The sequence below is a fragment of the Salvelinus sp. IW2-2015 genome, unplaced genomic scaffold, assembly GCF_002910315.2.
Source record: "Salvelinus sp. IW2-2015 unplaced genomic scaffold, ASM291031v2 Un_scaffold5497, whole genome shotgun sequence".
Classification (NCBI taxonomy): Eukaryota; Metazoa; Chordata; class Actinopteri; order Salmoniformes; family Salmonidae; genus Salvelinus; species Salvelinus sp. IW2-2015.
The window spans coordinates 17,102-26,111 of record NW_019946762.1 but is presented as its reverse complement, the minus strand read 5'-3'; the positions used below and the strand labels follow the sequence as shown (position 1 = coordinate 26,111).

General features: G+C 37.0%; 1 long non-coding RNA gene across 1 annotated transcript; it reads right to left on the bottom strand.

The window, feature by feature from the left end:
• Window positions 1–1,869: 1,869 nt before the first annotated feature.
• LOC139026695 (uncharacterized) lies at window positions 1,870–8,792 on the bottom strand. The gene is made up of 4 exons (XR_011478599.1): window positions 8,727–8,792; window positions 5,937–6,035; window positions 3,578–3,694; window positions 1,870–1,918 (listed from the first exon to the last, which is right to left on the bottom strand). It is a non-coding gene; the product is annotated as an uncharacterized lncRNA (long non-coding RNA).
• Between the last annotated feature and the right edge of the window lie 218 nt (window positions 8,793–9,010).

The following is a 9,010-nucleotide window of genomic DNA, read 5'->3' as shown; positions in this document are numbered from 1 at the left end:
TACACTGAGGCTTCACTGACATCAATGCCAGCCTCCTTTCAGGTCTTCTTCATAGAAAATCAGATTGCCATTCACAGCTGTTTGAAAAGCCAGTTTCCCATGACAGAATGCTCTTCTTTATTCCAGTGTGGACCTGTCCTCTTCATTCCCAAGATTACTTTAAATTCTTCTGTGTTTGGTATTAAACTCCACAAGGTGTGGTGTTACATCTCAGTCAGAGTCTTGGGCATCTCTTCTCTCTTATTTTTCAACATGTGTTCAAGGACTGTTGCAGAAAATCAACAGAAAGACTGAATGTGGCACATGATTGTGAGGCCTCCTTTGATTTCTATGTGTGAGATGATTCTGCTTGGGGCCAGGTCTCATCACTGACATCTCTTCCTGAAGTACTCCTCCTTCTGTGTCAATTTGAACCCTCGTACCTCTTGTCACCTGGTTCAACACACCCTGAAGGATCTTATTGGCTGACCTGCAGGTCGGGGTAGTTATCAGAGGAGAGCAGAGGAAGCAGATTTCCCTGATGAGATTTGTCAGCAGAACATCCACTGAGGTTGATCTTGTGACGTCCCAAGCAGATTTTGTTCTTCTTGAAGGTCTAGGGGCAGTCGGCACTCATCCAGACCCATCAAAGATGAACAGAACTTTGTACTTTGTTGTTAGTTGGAGATTCCTGATTGTTTGGGTTCCATTGAGAAGTGATGAGGAAAGCTCAATGAAAGTTGTATTGTCCCCTTTCATCAAATTCAGCTCCCAAAAGGGAATGAAAATACAAATGGATCCCTTGATTTGCTGTCCTTCAGCCCAGTCCAGAAATGAACTTTCTGCACAGAGACTTGTTTTCCAATGCAGCGACTCCCTTTGTCAGCACAGTTCTTGATAGGTTTTGTCTTGTCCGTAAGGGTTGAAGATGTCGTTACATTTGAAATTGCAATCTCTGGTCTTGCTTGTTTCCTGGTTGTTGTCTCAATCTGACTCCCAATCATGTTCATTATTGACCTCTCCTGTTCCACCCTCGTGATGTTAGAGCTTGTTAAGGATCTTATTGAAAGTTTGGGTTTCCTTGTTTTGCGCGATCCCCTCAACATGACACATGAAACTTCTTCTTTAGATTAGATTTGAGTTCACGGTGGCAAATCACAAGCAGATCATCTTGAATGGAAGAAATAACACAGAGGGATATTAATATTACATCTGTTTTTAATGCCTACAGTATTGTAGACTGTTATAAAGTTTTTAAATTATAGTAATTTCTCCTTCTCCCTAACTGACTGTTAAATGTGTAATGTTTTCATAATGCATTACAACTAGGGTGACTGAATTAACAATATTATTGTTGGTATTGTGATGGTATTATTAATGTTGTCTCTCTCTCTCTCTAAATTTAATCACCACAACACATCCCTGCTGCTACTTGATGAGGTCACTAGGTGTTGTGTTCAGGCTGCTACAATATCATTAGTTACACAGCTACTTTAGCGTTAACTTTTACAGCTTTTAATGTTATAAAACACTCAACATGAGGCAGACTTTACTTTTCTCCAGTGTGTCGCAAGCTCCTTCTGGTTATTTTCCTCAGGACGTGCAGTGTGATCTTCAGAGCCCCCCTCTGCACTGCTCTCCTGCTTCTCATCTTCAGCATCCCACTCCTTATCCTGCTTCTGACTCTCAAAGCCTTTGGGGTTCTGGACTAAGAATCCTCTTGAAATCTTCAGCTCGTTCTTCACAAAGTTCATAATTTTTCTTCAAGCAACTGAATAAATAGTAAATAAGTTAAGCAAGAGAAAATGTTCTCTATTACTACATAAGTCAAAAACAAATGTACAAACAGGACAATACACTGAATAGGAGCAGGTCTGTTTTGATGACTCTGGAAGACTGAACACTGAGAATCTCTGACTCTGATCTCTCTTGTTGGTTTCTGTGACAAAACTGAGATTACATCTCCTCATCCAGGGAGTACACGACACACACACACACACACACACACACACACACACACACACACACACACACACACACACACACACACACACACATCACACACACACACACACACACACACACACACCACACACACACACACACACACACACACACCACACACACACACACACACACACACACACAGGACTATGAAAATGACAAAAGGATTAGCCAGTGGATTATGAAAACAACAACAAAGAAATGGGAAATGGAGAGGAGAAATGACAGAGACAGTGTTGTTTAACTCACTCCATGACCCATGAGTTCTTCTTACCTTTGTTCAGTAGAAAAGTCTCCCTTTAAAGCTTAGTAGGTAGTCATAGACTTGTCACTCTTTCATGGACACACAAGCTGGGTACAGGGGAGGCTGGTCTCTCCTGCTTGATTGGCTTAACAACACACAGAGACAAACATTACATCTCTCATCTACTCTGAGCTCAGATGGGGAAACAAAGAAGAGTTTCATTTCAAAACGCTATATATCCTTTTCAGAAATGTTGGTAAATAGTTAATTGTTTGATTCTAAAGGATGTGTTTTTATTTGATTGTTTCTGACCAGACAGTGATTTGTTTTAAAATCTATCACTTGATGGTTTCATTTCAGAGAGAACATAATCATGTTTTTTTTCAAAATGCTATATTATGCCTCACTCTCAATGTGGGACGGACCGTAATAATGAGACTATAAGGATACAGTACTGAGTCAATGTGCAGGGTACCAGGTAGTTAGGTAATTTAATGAGCACTATAAGGAGTACCAGTACTGAGTCAGTGCAGGTGGGTACCGGTAGTTATTAATAATGAGGGGTATGTAAGGCCATACCAGTACTGAGTCAATGTGCAGAGTACCAGGTGTTGGGTAATAGTGAGGACTAAAGGAGTTACCAGTACTGAGTCATGTGCAGGGTACCAGGTAAGTTGATGTATAATGAGACTATAAGGAGTTACCAGTACTGAGTCAATGTGCAGGGTTCCAGGGAGTTGGAGTAATTAATGAGGACTATAAGGAGTACCAGTACTGGGCAATGGGCAGGGGGGGGCTGCCGACGGTACCAGGTAGATGAGTTAATAAATGAGACTATAAGGATACAGTACTGGTCAATGTGCAGGTACCAGGTAGTGAGGGTAATAATGAGACTATAAGGAGTACCAGTATGGTCAATGTGCAGGGGGTTACCAGTAGATGAGTTAATAATGAGACTATAAGGAGTACAGTACTGAGTCAATGTGCAGGGTACCAGGCTAGTTGAGGGTAATATGAGACTATAAGAGGACCGTACTGAGTCAATCGTGCAGGGGTACCAGGTAGTTGACGCATAATGAGAATATTTTGACGGTAATATGTACATAGGGGGTGAGTACTAGTCAATAGGATAGAGATTTTATGCCCTCATTCAGGGAGTGCACACACACACAACTCCGCAGGGAGGGAATGTTGTGTTTGTTTAAATTGTTTTAGGACTATGAAAATGGACAAAAGGGATAAGCTATGATTATGAAAACAACCAAAATTAAATGCGGAAAATGGGAGAGGAGAAATGACTAGAGACAGTGTTGTTTAACTCACTGACCATGACCCATGAGTTCTTCTTACCTTTGTTCAGTAGAAAAGTCTCCCTTTTTAAACACTATAGGTAGATTCATAGACTTGTCACTCTTCATGGACACACAGCTGGGTACAGGGGAGGCTGGTCTCTCCTGCTTGATTGGGCTTCAACACAACAGAGACAAACATTACATCTCTCATCTACTCTGAGCTCAGATGGGGAAACAAAAGAAGAGTTTCATTCCAAAACGCTATATATCCATTTTCAGAAATGTTGGTAAATGAAATGTTATTGTTTATTGTTCTCTCACAGACAGTGATTTGTTTAAAATCTATCACTTGATGGTTTCATTTCAGAGAGACATAAATCATGTTTTTTTTGCAAAATGCTATATTTATGCCTCACTCTCAAATGTGACCGACTGGCTCAGTTTGGTAATTAACTAAATAAACTAAATATATGGTGTTTTTGGTTAATGTGAATTTAATTGTTTGTTATGATATAAGTGGTAATTTTATGGTTGTAAGTGATAAAATTATCTAGAAGATTGTATATTTTGCAATTCTGAGTAATTACTACTTTAGTAAGGAATTACACATTATTCAGTACTACTGCAGTTGCTACATCATTCCAATAGATGGCAGCATAAGACCACAAATTACATTTCAGAAGATTAGTTTAGTTTCTCCCTGGATACACCACCACTCCCCCTCACAGGAAAACTCCTGTGTGCTTCTTTCTGTCCCTTTCCACACTGATAACGCAAGAGGAAGCACTGAAAAAGCATTTAACAGATTACTGTGAAGTAATATAATGATGATTCATGTTTATTATTACCTGTTTTTATGTGAAAGCGAAGGGCATGTTGTGTAGTCACTCTGTCTTCTAAGCCAGGGTAGTGGCATGTTGTGGTAAATTTACTAACCAGGAGGGTTGCATGATGTAATTTATTGGAGGGCTGGAAGACGCACTCTTGTCTTTTCTATTCCGATGTTGTTTACTCGCAATATCAGATATTAAGATGTTTTTTTATAATGAATGTTTACTGAGGTTGAGGTTCTGACTAGTGATTATTTACCCGGGGTTCAATACCTGCTATTGTCACTATATTTTTGCTCTTCCAAAAGCAACACAGCCCTAATAAAAGATATATAGCTAACAGTAAAGTAATGAGTGACCATTTTAGAAAATCATGGGTCATATCGTCTGTGGTTGCATGCTATTTTATGTCAATCATATTGCTGCTTGTAGCCTGTAACTGACACTTTGTGGTGTTATGCTGCCATCTATTGGAAATATTTAGCAATTAAAAGTTATTAATTCACCTACAGACATTGCTGATGCAGCTGCGAATTAAAGTGTATTTTTCTTGTTAATTCCTTAGATCAGTCTCAAACCTGCCCCGCCTATCCTACGCCATTTGCTGGACTTTCACAAAGAGGTTACTAGGTTACCCAGTTCAAACCACATTTGAAAAATAAAACTAATGTGTCTTGTTTATCAAGGGTTCTGCCCTGCAATAATAAATATCAATGTATGCACTCTACTGTAAGTCGCTCTGGATAAGAGCGTCTGCTAAATGACTAAAATGTAAATGTAAATCATAAAATAACAAAACAATAAAAGCAAAATGCTTAGACAGGTTTTGATTAACAAAATAATCAAAATGCTGTTTGGTGCTATAATTCTATTTACTAACATAATATTATTACTAAAACAGTTTCTAAAAGTGTTCTAGGCTACCCTACCCGAGAATTAGGGTTAAGGGTTAAAATAGGTTATACCTAGGGTTAGGGGTTAAGGCTAAAATAGGTAATACGTAGGGTTAGAGTTTCTGTATAGCACTTTGTGACAGCTACTGATGTAAAAAGGGCTTTATAAATACATTTGATTGATTGTTAGGTTTAGGTTATAAGGCAAAAAACAATATGGGTTTATATCTCTCTTGCTCCTCCCTGTGGCCTTCTGTGGGTACTACATAACTCATTCACGACACCTGCTAGGCTCATAATCTGAGGTAGCAACTGTGTCAGATGTACAAATCAATGATCTAGACCTGTCCATTTGGTTTGTAACTCAGTGAACCTGCGCAGCATTCGCTCAATTTGATGTCTACGAGTGAAGATTTCAATGCATATCAAATTACTCAGCAGCCATTCGGAAAAAACTAATTGTGAATTAGAAAATGTTTACTGGCTGTTTAAATCGGCCACATCTTGAAAAAGAGGACAGTAATAATAGTAATAATAATTTAATAAAGATATACCCATCTGAAATCTATTAACTGATAATCTGAGAACAGTAATATTGAAGATACCCTTAAGCAACCATTTATGATTAAAAAAACAAATGTGATGCATTTTGGAAATAAACTCTTAATAACTATTTCAAAAATTGTCATCTTACCTCTTAGCTTTGGTGTCATGTTCCCCAGAGAGACTCCTTTTAGAGGCAGGACCCCCCTCCTCTCTCTCCCCAGAGAGACTCATTTTAGAGCACTGACCCCTAAACAGAGATCCAACATGTTGGTTGTGGTTAACACAGTAATTCTTTAATGTCAATTGTTATCATTTATTAATGATCTCTTATGAAACATTTACTAACAGACATATCGAAACAGTCAGGTGATTTAATGCAATCACATGAACATGTAGTTGTGAAATGATATCTCCATGGTAACTGTCAAAATATGAATAATAATAATAAGTCACTATTTGTTAAGGTAGTTCTAGACAGTACAGCAACAATAATAATAATAATAAGTCACTATTTGTTAAGGTAGTTATAGACAGTACAGCAACAATAATAATAATAACAATAATAATAATAAGTCACTGTTTGTTAAGGTAGTTATAGACAGTACAGCAACCAATAAAATAATAATAATAATAAGTCCCTGTTTGTTAAGGTAGTTAAGACAGTACAGGCAACAATAATAAAATAATAATAATAATAATAAGTCACTGTTTGTTAAGGTAGTTTATAGACAGTAAAGCAACACATAATAATAATAATAATAATAATAATATAATAATAAGTCACTGTTTGTTAAGGTAGTTATAGACAGTACAGCAACAACAATAATAATAATATAATAATTATAATAATATAAGTCACTGTTTGTTAGGTAGTTTCTAAAAACGTACGCAACAACATAATAATAATATAATAATAATAAATATCACTGTTTGTTAGGTAGTTCTGAACAGTACAGCAACAACAATAATATAATAATAATAAATATAACAAGTCATGTTTGTTAAAGTAGTTTATGACAGTACAGCAACAATAATAATAATAATAATAAGTCACTGTTTGTTAAGGTAGTTATAGACAGTACAGCAACAATAATAATATAATAAATAAGTCACTGTTGTTAAGGTAGTTCTAGAACAGTACACGAACAATAATAATAATAATAAAATTAATATTAATAAGTAACTGTTTGTTAAGGTAGTTATAGACCAGTACAGCAACAATAATATAATAATAAATATAATAATATTAATGATAAGTCACTGTTTGTTAAGGTTAGTTATAGACAGTACAGCAACACAAGGCCATGTCTCACACTTATTTGTATTAATTAAAGTAGGCTATTTATTGTCTTTCAATCTGTTATTTTCTAAATGTATCTGATAATATAGACAGAATGGATAAAACTGGAGTGATTGATCTGAGGGGGAAATCATTGATCCATTCAGAAAGGTTTTTTGCAACAAGTAGAGATGTTATATTATGTAAAGTAGACTAGGTTATAATGTATAGTAGTGGGTTGTTAGTGATATGTAGATGTTATATTTGTAAAGTAGACTAGGTTATAATGTATAGTAGTGGGTTGTTAGTGATATGTAGATGTTATATTATGTAAAGTAGTAGACTAGGTTATATGTATAGTGTGGGTTGTTAGTGATATGTAGATGTTATATTATGTAAAGTAGACTAGGTTATAATGTATAGTAGTGGGTTGTTAGTGATATGTAGATGTTATATTATGTAAAGTAGACTAGGTTATAATGTATAGTAGTGGGTTGTTAGTGATATGTAGAGTGTTATATTATGTAAAGTGACTAGGTTATAATGTATAGTAGTGGGTTGTTAGTGATATGTAGATGTTATATTATGTAAAGTAGACTAGGTTATAATGTATAGTATGTGGGTTGTTAGTGATATATAGATGGTATATTATGTAAAGTGGACTAGGTTATAATGTATAATAGTGGGTTGTTAGTGATATGTAGATGTTATATTATGTAAAGTAGACTAGGTTATAATGTATATAGCAGTTTGTTAGTGATATGCAGATCAAGGTCTATACCTCAGCTATAGCCTACATATCATAGATGACCAGCCTAACCTGTTCAGATCAGTTCACATAATGTTATAGTCCTACCAGTAGCAGGACAAGAGAATGTACTGTATATAACCTACATATCATAGATGACCAGCCTAAACCTGTTCAGGTCAGTACACATAACGTTATAGGCTACCAGTAGCAGGACAGAGAACGTACTGTATATAACCTACATATCATAGATGACCAGTCTAAACCTGTTCAGGTCAGTTCACATAATGTTATAGTCCTACCGTAGCAGGACACGACTAGTCCTACCAGTAGCAGGACAGACCTAGTCCTATCAGTAGCAGCGACAGACCTAGTCCTACCAGTAGCAGGACAGACCTAGTCCTTAATACCAGTAGCAGGACAGACCTAGTCTACCAGTAGCAGGACAGACCTAGGCCTACCAGTAAGGCAGGACGACCTAGTTCTAATAACTAACAGTAGCAGGACAGACCTAGTCCTACCAGTAGCAGGACAGACCTAGTCCTACCAGTAGCAGGACAGACCTAGTCCTACCAGTAGCAGGACAGGCCTAGTCCTACCAGTAGCAGGACAGACCTAGTCCTACCAGTAGCAGGACAGACCTAGGCCGAGGCCTGATATTTTCTGCAACATTTCCAACAGAGACCATCAGGTTTGTCAACAAGAGTGATCATAGCTCAAACCTACTCTGACTATTGAATGCCTGACGTCGACCTAACCTTATAATAGTTTGTAGGTAGCCTAGACCTACAGTACGAGAGTCTGCCTGTATTTCCTACATACCAACGCATCTATCCGTCATCTAATGTTACCGAGACATGTGCTACACACTTCCTTTCACATTCATATGAGGAAATCACATCACTTCTGACAGTCACTGTTGCAGCTGCCTGTTTTCTTGTAGATGAAGTAGCTTTCACAGGCAACTCATTCAACCAAGGTAAACAACAGTAAATAAAAGATGTAAAATGGTCAAAAGTGAATCCTGATATAGCCATATATACATTAGAGAGAGCGATGTTGCTACAGATGTTGGATCTTAATTTGAGCCAGTTTGCTACATCAGGAAAATAATCCTGCAGCAACAGGACCTTTTAATAATTATGTGGATTATAATTAAACATTTTAAAATGGAAAAGTGGAATTTATCATCTTT